At 41.0% G+C, this 12,024-nt stretch overlaps 1 long non-coding RNA gene across 1 annotated transcript in view; it reads right to left on the bottom strand.

The window, feature by feature from the left end:
* Positions 1–12,024, bottom strand: part of LOC123000648 (uncharacterized) — a 101,012-nt gene that overhangs the window by 16,355 nt on the left and 72,633 nt on the right. Inside the window, exons 7-8 of the long non-coding RNA XR_008961539.1 lie at positions 11,676–11,830; positions 4,584–4,693 (exon numbers count right to left, since the gene is read on the bottom strand). This is a non-coding gene — a long non-coding RNA (uncharacterized LOC123000648). The remainder of the gene's footprint in view (positions 1–4,583; positions 4,694–11,675; positions 11,831–12,024) is intronic.

Genomic DNA, 12,024 nt, shown 5'->3' on the forward strand with positions numbered 1-12,024 from the left:
ATGGACAGTAGACAAAAGTAGAAAAGTATACAGGATTCCAGGAAACACACTCATGGGGACCTGGCAGCTAAGAAGTCATTTTTCTAAAACATAGATGGTGTTGCAAAGTGCCATTCATTCTTAGTACAGCATCGGCATACAGGAGCCGCCTGGTGAATGCTTGCTGGCATTAGCTTTCTTTCAATAGCTGCCCATGTCTTCCATTAAACAGCTACTATCAAAAAAATTTTTCTTACAAAAGAACGCTTTGAGAAGTGAAAGGCTGCCAATGTGCAAACTAAACTTCATTGCATTTTTAATAAGAATTTCGAGCACAATAAAGATTTTATACCCAAATATATTATAAAGAAATAGATGTAATGCTACATTAAATGATTACTACACTAGCTTCATTTGCCTCTTTCTCTTTTTCCCATGCCAAAAGCCATTGTCTTCCTTTTAAAAAGGACAAGGTCTGGGGCACCTGGGTGGCTCAGACAGGTTAAGGCGCCGACTGTTGGTTTCAGCTCAGGGTCCTGATCTCAGAGTTGTGAGACTGAGCCCAGCGTGGGGTTCCATGCTCAGCCCGGAGTCTGCTTGTCCCTCTCCCTCCACTCTATTCCTCTCCCCTCTCTCCCTCTCTTAAATAAATAAATAAAATCTTTTTTAAATAAATAAATTAAATAAATAAAAAGGACAAAGTCTGAGATTCATGTGATAGTCCCCACTTTTACGTCTGCAAGTCTTTGGGCATCATGTCTTCCCCTGGCCCCCTGACCCCTGCCTGGGCCAAAGGAGGGAGGCACTGCAGCAGACTCACATCTCCACAAGGTCCTCCCCTTACCCCTTTCTCAGACTGGGCAAACTCATCCTTTAATAATCCCCTGTGTGGGAGATTCAATAGTTTTCATGAGCGGAAAAGCCTACGCCAAGAAAGCAAGAATAAAAACAACCTCCCTCTCTCCTAACACCCAGGTTCTTGTGGCTACATAAATGTGTTAAATTCGTATGCCCAGGGGAGCTCAGTCGGTTAAGCATCTGCCTTCAGCTCAGGTCATGATCTCAGGGTCCTGGGATCGAGTCCCATGTAGGCTTATTGCTCAGCAGGGAGCCTGCTGCTCCCTCTGCTTGTGCTCTCTCTCTCTCTTCCTCTGACAAATAAATAAAATCTTTAAAATAAATAAATAAATGTGTTAGATTCAGTAAAATTTAAAATTCCATTCCTCATTTGCACTAGGCACACTTCAAAGTGCTCCACAGCCACCGGAGCCTAGAGACTGCCGTACTGGGCAGCACAGACAGAGAAAGCTCTATTGGACGGCTCTGGTCTCCAGAGGGCATAGCTAAGGAGGGGAACACCAGTTCCCTTCAACCAAGGAGAGAAGGAAGACAGAGGGTGAGCCACTATTTTTCAGAGCATTTGTTTAGTCCCACCCAAATCGGCCCCCTTTCTTTCCCCCATAGGTTCCACCCTTTCTCTTCCTTGAATCTCTCCCATATTTCCTGAGCCCAGGGGAGGATAGGGGTGGTGATGTGTGAGAGATTTTGAAGGCAATTTTTAAAAAAACAAAAACAGTGAATACGTCTTGTATTCAGCTCACTGGGGTATAGCTTCCGTATGGAAGTTGCTCTTGTAATCCCTGGATGTTCAACAGGGGCACATTTATTCAGTTATAATTATTTTATAGATTATTAATGTTATTCTATATATAATTAATAAATTGTATTTTATATGTTATAATCATTTTTGTCATAGAATCCTCATATTGGTTGGAATTTGAAATTCATAGTCATGCTGCTTCAAGTAATACCTGTGGTAGTTTAATTTTAAAACTTTAAAAGAATAGTTTTAATATTGATGAAAACTGATCTTCTACTACTTTTAAATAAAAATCTGATTGCCAACAATCCCACATATGTTAAAATATAAAAGGAATGATAACCAATAGTAACGAAGTCATATTGTGCTTCATGTGGGAAAAACACAACCCTTTTATTTCCAACACACATGGGTGGAGCTGAAGAGACTGGCTTTAGCAGACATAGTTACATTCCCCGATATTTAGGAAACACAAAGATTCTAGCTCTCTCATCCCTTTGAACTTAGACATGGCCAATTATTTGTGTAATTATTTGTGACCAATGAAATGAGGGCAGAAGTGAATATTCACTTCCAGGTAAAAGCGTTAAATGGCAGTTCTTGACTCCACGCCTGTTCTCCCTGCTTGGAGGAGCCCCGAAATATGGTACTGGAAGGTCACATCTTAAGATGGTGAAATTGCCATCTTTCTAGGAGATGTGGAATGTAGCAGAATTCTCCACCCATCTATGTACCAATCCACACTGGACACCAAGGGAGATCAAGAAATAAACCTTTCTTGGGGGCGCCTTGGGGGCGCAGTCATTAAGTGTCTGCCTTCGGCTCAGGGCGTGATCCCAGCGTTCTGGGATCGAGCCCCACATCAGGCTCCTCTGCTGGGAGCCTGCTTCTTCCTCTCCCATTCCCCCTGCTTGTGTTCCCTCTCTCGCTGGCTGTCTCTCTCTCTGTCAAAAAAATAAATAAAGTCTTTAAAAAAAAAAAAAGAAATCTTTCTTGTTTTAGCCACTGATATTTGGGGTTATTTTTATTGCAGGCACAACTAGCCTATTCTGACTAGTACACCAAACCAGAACCAACATAGTCTCTCTGCTGGCATAGCAGTGTTTCTGTTACTTAGAGATATGAAACCAGATTTTTCCGTGTGTGTCAGACACCTTCTGAAATACCACTTATTACTTCTTTTAGGGATTTCCTGAGAGTGGGTCTCTAATAAAACTCCATGATGATGTATCATGGATTTAATCATACACAAACACATCATACCTCATGTGCCCAGAGCTGTCCCTTCTGTACGGTTTGAAATGTTACCATTGCCCTCTGACACCATTGTTCTGTATGACGTGGGTGTAGCTTAGCAAATCCCTCCCTGACACTTCTTCCCTCCTGTGCTCCCTGGGGCACACCTCTGTTCCAGCACAACACATTGCACTATTGTTACCCAAATATAAGAAAGTGAATTCCTGGGAGGGAGGAACCCTGTTGACTCATCTCCATTTCCCCAGCACATTATCTGTGAGTAGATAACTACTAACCATCTGAGTGGAGGATGAATAGATGTATTTACAGGTTTGGTCATATTCTCTTTGGTCCCTCTATTTTTATCCCCCTCTTCCAGCACCATCTCAAATAAATACACAACCTTGTAAAAATAACGTTCTATAAACACAGATTTGGGGCCAAGTCCCTGAACAACCCATCCTGCCACTGAAATTGTATTACATTGTGGGTAATCTCACTGCTTCTGACACTGTCGGCTTAGTTTCAGATCCCAGTCCTACTACTTACCAGCATGACGATCCTGGGCAAGTTGTTGAACTTAGCCAGGGCTCAGTCTTCCCATCTGCAAAACAGGACCTCTCGCACAGGCTTGTGAGACTCCAGTGACTACAGGGCACTAAGTGCAGGGCCTGGCACAGACTCAGCACTCAATTACTATCAGATCTAAAGCTTTGCTGCCCTCCAGGTGCTCCTCTGCTCGGCAGTTCCCCCATCACGTGGATGCTTGTGAGCGATGCCACATCGTTAGGTCCCACTTCCAGCCACTTAACCCAATATCTGCTTTTTCACAAGACCCCAGGTGATTCACAAGCCCCTTAATGTTTGAGAAGCACTACTCCAGAATGCTACATTTTCTCATTTTAAATGATTTCAGGGGCCCCTGGCTGTTTCAGTCCGAAGAGCATGCAACTCTTGATCTCAGGGTTGTGGGTTTAAGCCCCACGTTGGGTATAGAGATTACATTAAAAAAAAAAAATTCAAATGGTGTGAATGATCCTGTTTGCTCAAAACAAGAGTGCTTAAAGCAGTGGTTCTCTACCCTCATTGTGCCTCAGAATCCCAGGATGAATTTTAAGAAAAATCACACATGCCTGGCCCAAACCCACCTAAACCCAACCCACCCCCACTAAGCCCCAGAGACTCATTCTATTGGTCTCAGGTGGGTGTAACCTAGGCATCCTAGTTTTTTACAAAATCTCCCCAGGTAATTCTCATGAGATTGAGACCTCCCCTGCTTAAAGAGAGCATTAAATTCTGACAAGGTCTGTGTGGTGACCCGGCTCACCAGACAAAGAAACAGAGTCAGTTAAAAGGAAGCTACTCTGCAACTTGAGGAAAGGATTCCAGCAAGCCCAGTCAGGTTTTTAGGACTTCCACTGCTCTCCCCTCAGCCGTGATGGCCCATGCCAGTCCTTCACACCATTCCTCAGATCTTGACCCAGCTGTTTGGACTCTAGCCTGGGACCCTCACCTCCACTCCCTTTCTGTCTGCTTCATTCCAGTGTCATCTATCCCTGCTTCAGGCACTGTCTGCTGCCCCGGCCCTGATTGCTCAGCGCCCTTCCGCTAGTTCTTCACATCCTGTTTCTGACCCCGGGCTGGTCCTGGATCCCGATTCTGATCAGAACTAGAAAAGACATTCTCAGGGCCATGGTTCTGAGGAAAAAACAATACAAACCCTTCCCCCCAAAACTGAAGACTAGGGGAGCCGGGGAGAGATGCTCACCTGCTTGAAGACAACAGAAACCAGGGGCGCCTGGCTGGCTCAGTCTGTGGAGCATGAGGCTCTTAATCTCGGGGTTGTGAGTTCAATCCCCGTGTTGGGTGTAGAGATTGCTTAAAAATAAAATTAAAAAAAAAAAAAAAGACTGTAGAAACCAAGAGGCTGCCAACAGCTATGCCTCAGGCTTCCCCCTTCCCACGCCAACTAATTTTATCAAAAAAATATCTAATAACAGAGAATATTAAACAAATATTACAATTGTGCTCTTTTTTAAATTTTGAAAATTTCATAGCTAAAAGCTCTGGGGTTGACCCAAGTGTTAGAAAACACGGATTCAAAACTTGCTCCTACCAAAAAAAAGATGTGGTATATATACCCAATGGAATATTATTCAGCCATGAGAAAAGAAGATACCCTCCCATTTGTGACAACATGGATAGACCTTGGGCACATTATGTTGAGATAAGTCAGACAGAGAAAGACAAGTACTGTTTGATATCACTTATATGTGAAATCTAAAAAAGTTAAACCTATAAAAAACAGTAAAGTGGTGGTTACCAGGTAATTGGGGTTGTGGATGAGAGAGATGGTATCTAAGGATACAAACTTATAACAAGTACTAAATAGGATCTAATGCACAGTATAATGAATATAGACAACAATTTTGTACTATAAGGATGTAATATGATAAGTATAAATATCACTATATCACCAATCATATTATAAAATATAGATGTATCAAAGTAACATGTTGTACATCTTAAATTTACACAATGTTACACATCAAATTTATTTAATTTTAAAAACTTGTTTCCGGGGGCTCCTGGGTGGTTCAGTCAGTTAAGCGTCGGCCTTTGGCTCAGGTCATGATCTCAGGGTCCTGGGAGTGAGCCCTGCATGGGGCTCCCTGCTTGGTGGGGAGCCTGCTTCTCCCTCTCCCTCTGCCGCTCTCCCTACTTGTGCTCTCTCACTCCATCTCTCAAGTAAATAAATAAAATCTTTAAAAAACAATAAAAATTAAAATTAAAAAAAACTTGCTTCTATCAATTAAATAATGGTTTAGCACTAATAGTGCAACAGTAGGTCATTGAAGGGTATGAGCAGAGATCAGACATAATCCAATCTGCATTTTTAAAATACAATTTGCATTTTTTTGCCATACAGCAACTGGGGTCAAGAGTGAAAGCAGGAGGACAGCTGGGTGGCTCGTCGGTTAAGCATCTGCCTTCAGCTCCGGTTATGATCCCAGGGTCCTGGGATTGAGTCCTGCATCGGGCTCCCTGCTCAGCGGAGAGCCTGCTTCTCCTTCTGCCTGCTGCTCCCCCTGCTTGTGCACACTCTCTCTCTCTCTGACAAATAAATAAAATCTTAAAAAAAAAAAAAAAGAGTGAAAGCAGGGAAACCAATTAAGAAGCTACTGCAGAGGTCCAAGCATAAGAAGGTCACAAGTTGAACTTGGGTGATGACAGCAGATTCAAGAGATATTTTAGAGGTAGAATTAACAAGACTTGCTGATGGATCTGATTAAGTAGGGAAAGAAGGAGGAATCAAAGCTAACTCCTAGTTTTCTGGCTGGAACCCCTGGGAAGGACTTTTACTATGATGGAAAGATTAACAAAGACAGAATCTTTGGAGAGACCTGATATTCTGACAAGTACCCAGCAAAAGGAGGAAAGGTGAGTGGAACCACCAGGGGGGAACTGCAAGAGTAGTTATCATGGGTACATTTAACACTAGAAGACTCTAGTGGACTGGAGTGGGTCCTCAAACACGAGTGCACCTCTCCAGGCACCCAAACCTTCAGTAATTAGGATATTTGTCAGAGAACAAAGACAGATTCAAGCATGGGAGAAGAAAACAAAGACCCAGGCACAGCAATAGATGGAGCCTGTGGACAAGCCATGAAGCAAGTACTAAGATCCAGGAACCCAGGTCCAGGGTAGAATGAGAACAGCAATAAAGGTCCTCTTTTCTGACCTGTATTCCCAGAATCCAGCATAGTGCTTGCCTGTGTTAGGTGCTCTGATATTTGTTAAATGGCTTTATTTCTTTAATAAGTACTTGTATAATGCTTACTATGTACCAATCACCATTTCAAGGGCTTTAAAATATTAACTTGTTCAATCCTCACAACAACCTTATGCAGTGAGAACCATGAAAATCCCCATCTTTCAGATGTCAGATTAAGTAACTTCCCCACAGTCATACAGTAAGTAACGGCAGAGCCAGGAGCTGGCCCCAGAATCCATGTTCCCAACCACCATGCCACACCGTGAATGAATAAAGTCAGAGGTGCTTCCTTTACCAAGATAGAGACTTTTACAAAGTTTTCATGTTTCAGCTGCTGCAAAACACTGATAAATTCAAAGCTGTTGCTGAGCGGGTAGATGGTCATCTGTCCTTCCTACTCCTCTCCACTATATGCATACATACTCCAATGGGCTTGATATCTTAATTTGTCTGAATCCTTTCAAATTATGTTATTTTCTTCGTGGCTATTTTAAATTTTTCTCTCTTTCATACACTCTTCACTAAATAGTATCTTTTAAAATCGTAAGATGTTACTGTAAATCTCTATTGTTCCCAATTACTGCAAGATATGCATACACCACATTTTATTCATTCACTCTTTGTGGTAGGCACGTAGGACGCTTCAAACACCCTGCTACCACAAACAAGACTGTGATGAACTTTTTGTGCATCCCCTACTGGACTTACGGAAGAATTTATCTGGAATATATAGGTAGGAGGGGTCATAAGATATTTATAAACTTGAACTAAATACTGACACATTGCTTTCCAGAATGGCTATATAGTCCATACTCCCATCAACAGTACTTGGGAGTTCCCACTGCCCACATCCTTGCCAATATTTGCTATTATCCACCTTTTAATATTTGCCAATTGGATGAGTATGAAGCCATAACTTGTATAAATTTGCTGTTCTCTGATTACTGATAAGTTTCAGCATCTGTTCATATATATTTTTGTTAGATTTCCCAGTATACTCTTGTGAAAATAATCTATTCATATCTTTTGACCATTTCTCTGTTGGGGTTCCTATTTTCTTCATGTTGATTTGCAGTAGGTCATTGTATATTCTTTATATTAACTCTTTGTTGCTTTTAAACATTGAAAATACCTTTTCCCAGTCTATCACCTGTCAGTCAAATGTATCTATGACCTTTCTACAATTTCTGTGGTAAACAATAGGAACTTCTGATAAAATGACATTTTTTTTAAGTAGAATGTAGAAATGTAAAGGCCTTCAGCTTTCATAATTATAAAATCATTCCTTCATCAAACCATGAGACACAATGACTAAGGAGAGAACCTGAAAATAAATAAATTTGAAGTTCTAATTCCCAAACGACTAAATTGGTGATTAAGGAATGCTTTTGGTATATTCTATTAATAAACTGAAGCCATTTTTTATTTACCCCACCTTGTTCCACAAAGGATCTGAGGAAGCTTACAAGAAAACAAGCAATAAAATTGAAAAATATAAATAACCAAAAAATCAGGAACAAGGAAAACACACAGCAGAATAGAAGGTCAAGACCAGGAGGAAACTAAGAATGCAGATATGTAGGCCACAGGGTTCAATAAAATTATTAAGGTTGAGCCAAAAATTTGGCTCTGAGCTTCTTGGCAACCAGTGGGAAAAGGGAAAAGGGAATACAATCAGACACAGTCAACGATATTCTTTGTTGATAAGAAAACATACAAATTCCTCAGGGGAAGATAAGCTTTTCCTGACCCCGAGTTCTAAAAGAATTTCTCAGGTGGGCTTCATACTGGGGACAGTTCCCTCACTGACATTTCTGCGGTCAAAGCAACCTGTCTCATTTCTTGTAACATTTCTGTAAATGTTAATGGCCACCAAACTACATTCTCAAATATGGAAAGTAACCCTGTCTCTGATCCGCCAGTTAAATGTGAGAAGGAGGAAATGAAGAGATGAAGAGACCAAAGAAAAGCCCAGCCAAGCGCACAGCGTTTGAGACTTCAATTTAGTATAAGAGTCAGAGAGGGAAATGAACCACGAGAGACTATGGACTCTGGGCAACAAACTGAGGGTTTTAGAGGGGAGAGGGGAGGGGGATGGGCTAGCCCGGTGAAGGGTATTCAGTAGGGCGCGTATTGCATGGAGCACTGGGTGGGTGTTATATGCAAACAATGAATCACGGAACACTACATCAAAAACTAATGATGTACTGTATGGTGACTAACATATCATGATAAAAAAAAAGTCAGACCAAAAACATCTGGAAGAATTAACAACATATTAGTTAAGATAACACTAGTTGCTGACATAGAAACCCTTGAAAATCTCAGTGGCTTAACACTGAATTTGGGTAATTTGAGAATAGACGTTTCTTTCTTTCTTCCTTTCTTTTTTCCTTCCTTCCTTTCTTTTTCTTTTTAAGTAGGCTCCAAGCCCAACATGGGGCTTGAACTCATGGCCTTAAGATCAAGAGTCACATACTCTACTAACTGAGCCAGCCAGGAGCCCCTAGAAATTTGTTTCTTATTCATGTAAAGCCAAAAGGAGAACCAGGCTCCTTCCATGTTGAGTCCCCACCACATTCGACATATGGGAAAAGAACAAAGAGGGGCATGCATGGGAGGTTTTTATGGACCAGGCCTGGAAGCAACAACACATCACTTCTGCTCACATTCCACTAGCTAGAACTTAGAATACTCTCAGCCACAAATTATCAGTTGTGTCTTTGCAATATTTCTTCACAAATAATTTTCTATATCAAGGTTCAGCAAATTACAGCCTGCAGGCCAAGTCCACCTCACTGCTTGTTTTTGTGTGGTTCACAAAATAAAAATGATTTTTCCATTTGTTTGATGGTTGAAAAAGAAATCAAAAGTGGAATAATAGTTTACAACATTTGAAAATTACATAAAATTCAAGTTTCAGTCTCCATAAATAAAGTTTTATTGGAACACAGCCAATAGAGTTTGCACTACACAACAGCAGAGTTGAATAGTTGCAATAGAGACCAGATAATTTACAAAGCTGAAATATTTTCTATCTGGCCCTTTATTGAAAAGGTTTGCCAACCCCTGCTTTAAACTGATAAGAATTGATGGGATTTGAGCAACACGTACTTTTAGGCAATAGCCTAAATCACAAATATTATTGATTGGTGGTTGAAGTGAATCCGTAAGCATAAGTAATCAAATGAACTGATGGTAAAATTGATATCTTTGGGTAACACTGGTGAGTCTGACCAAGATTCTGGCCATTCTTCTATATTCAGAATTGGATCAATAAGAACCTGCGGGCAAAGCCAGGATTTTTCATAAGAGTTATTTCTGAATCCATACCAGTTCAAAAACAAGTAACTAATTAGCTATTGTTACATAAACAAGTAAAGAAACATTGCTTATTTGGAAATTTGTTTTCCAAGCTTCTCAAATAAGAAAGTATTTCTTGAACAGAATTATGAGATATTACACTAGCATGGTTTGCCTTTTAAAATAATTTAAACAAATTTTAAATAACTGATCATTTTATTATAGAAAGGATACTATTTTTTGAGGATTATAAATACCTTCATTCTAATGGTGAAAAGGTAGAGGATAAAGGTAAATGGCTAGAAATCATATTTCATGAAATTATCTATCAAGAAGCTTATTTATGGGGCGCCTGGGTAGCGCAGTCGTTAAACGTCTGCCTTCGGCTCAGGGCGTGATCCCAGCGTTCTGGGATCGAGCCCCATATCAGGCTCCTCCGCTGGGAGCCTGCTTCTTCCTCTCCCACTCCCCCTGCTTGTGTTCCCTCTCTCGCTGGCTGTCTCTATGTCAAATAAATAAATAAAATCTTTAAAAAAAAAAAAGAAGCTTATTTATAAGTAGTTTCCTGATGATTCTGTTAGCATAGACTTTTTTGTTTCTTGATAATTCTAGAGTCAGATCAAGAACAAAAGTTAACTCCTTTTCATCCGAATGCCTTATTGACCTAACATTAACTGATAGGATTTCTTTCTACTGACGTTCCGAAACATGAATAGGCTCACGGGGAGTATGCACTGCTTGTACATACACAAAAGCAGCTCAAGACTTTAAGAAAGAATAAAATATATCAACATATCAAAATAAGCTTTGAAAAAGACCTCAACATTACTGTCAATAGGCATCCCCCTTGAGCATCACAGTGACATATAGGACAAAGTTTGTCCTTTAGCCACTGTGACTGTAATCATCCAGCGCAAACAAAACTCCCAGTCCCGAGGACCCAGGCTCCTAAGACCAGGATGCCCAACACTTGGGAATGATCTGAGAGAGAAGTGTACCAGGATCCACTATCGAACTCTTGCTCTATATTAGAGGAAACTGAGCCCAGACTGGATAAGAGACTTGTCCAGGCGATGTAGGCAGCATTAGAATCCAGCCAACCCATTTCCCACCCTGTGCTCCTTCCTGTACACCACCATTTATCCTGCTAGGCACTGGCTCTCTGGAGCTATCAGTTTGCAAGCAAGGTTCAAGTAGCTTCCTTCTAAGATAGATAATTCATGGGGCACCTGGCTGAGTCGGTTAAGTGTCCGACTCTTGATCTCAGCTCAGGTCTTGATCTCAGGGTCCTGAATTCAGGCCTCACGTTGGGCTCAATGCTGGGCATGGAGCCTACTTAAGAAAAAAATAAAATAGGGGTGCCTCGGTGGCTCAGTCAGTTAAGTATCGGCCTTCAGCTCAGGTCTTAATCCCAGGGTTCTGGGATCGAGCCCCACATCGGGCTCCTTGCTCAACGGAGAGCCTGCTTCTCCCTCTCCCTCTGCTGTTTCCCCTGCTTGTGCTTTCTCTGTCAAATGAATAAATAAAATATTTTTTTAAAAAAAGAAAAAAGAAAAGAAGGTAGGTAAATTCAAATTCGAGTCCCATACCACTTCCTGCATGAAAGTATCCCAATAAGACCTATAAAGCAGCGGCCTGTCAGCTCTGTGGTCCCCAAAGATCCCACAACGCCTTTTTATAAGAGCTGAGCGACTCTTTGGCCTAAGGCTCAGATGTCTTTCACCTTTCCCTTCAGGCTGTGTTGGTTAACCATTGCTCTTTTCTTCCCTTCTTGATTCCTACCTCTTTCCTCTGGCATCGGCTCTGCAAATCATTCTTCTGTGGTATGCTGGGTGGTTAACGCCAAGAAGCACACAACTGCTCAACTGCAGACCCACCACTTTTACCTGAATAGTCCAAATTTCCGTGTGAAAATCCATGTGTTTGTAGATTTATTTCTGTTAACAAAATGATTTTACTAGCTAAAACCATGATGAAATTTTGCTGATTTGTAAAGTTTTTTAATTCTTTTTTTTTTAACTTTTCTTTTCTTTTTTTTTTCTTTTTTTTTTTTTTTAATTCTAAGACATCACAACTTGGGCCACTTCCTCCTGGTAGGTTATTTGGGGGAGAAAAAATCTCTAATCAACCA

The sequence above is a fragment of the Ursus arctos genome, unplaced genomic scaffold (genome assembly GCF_023065955.2).
Source record: "Ursus arctos isolate Adak ecotype North America unplaced genomic scaffold, UrsArc2.0 scaffold_1, whole genome shotgun sequence".
In the NCBI taxonomy this organism is placed as follows: domain Eukaryota; kingdom Metazoa; phylum Chordata; class Mammalia; order Carnivora; family Ursidae; genus Ursus; species Ursus arctos.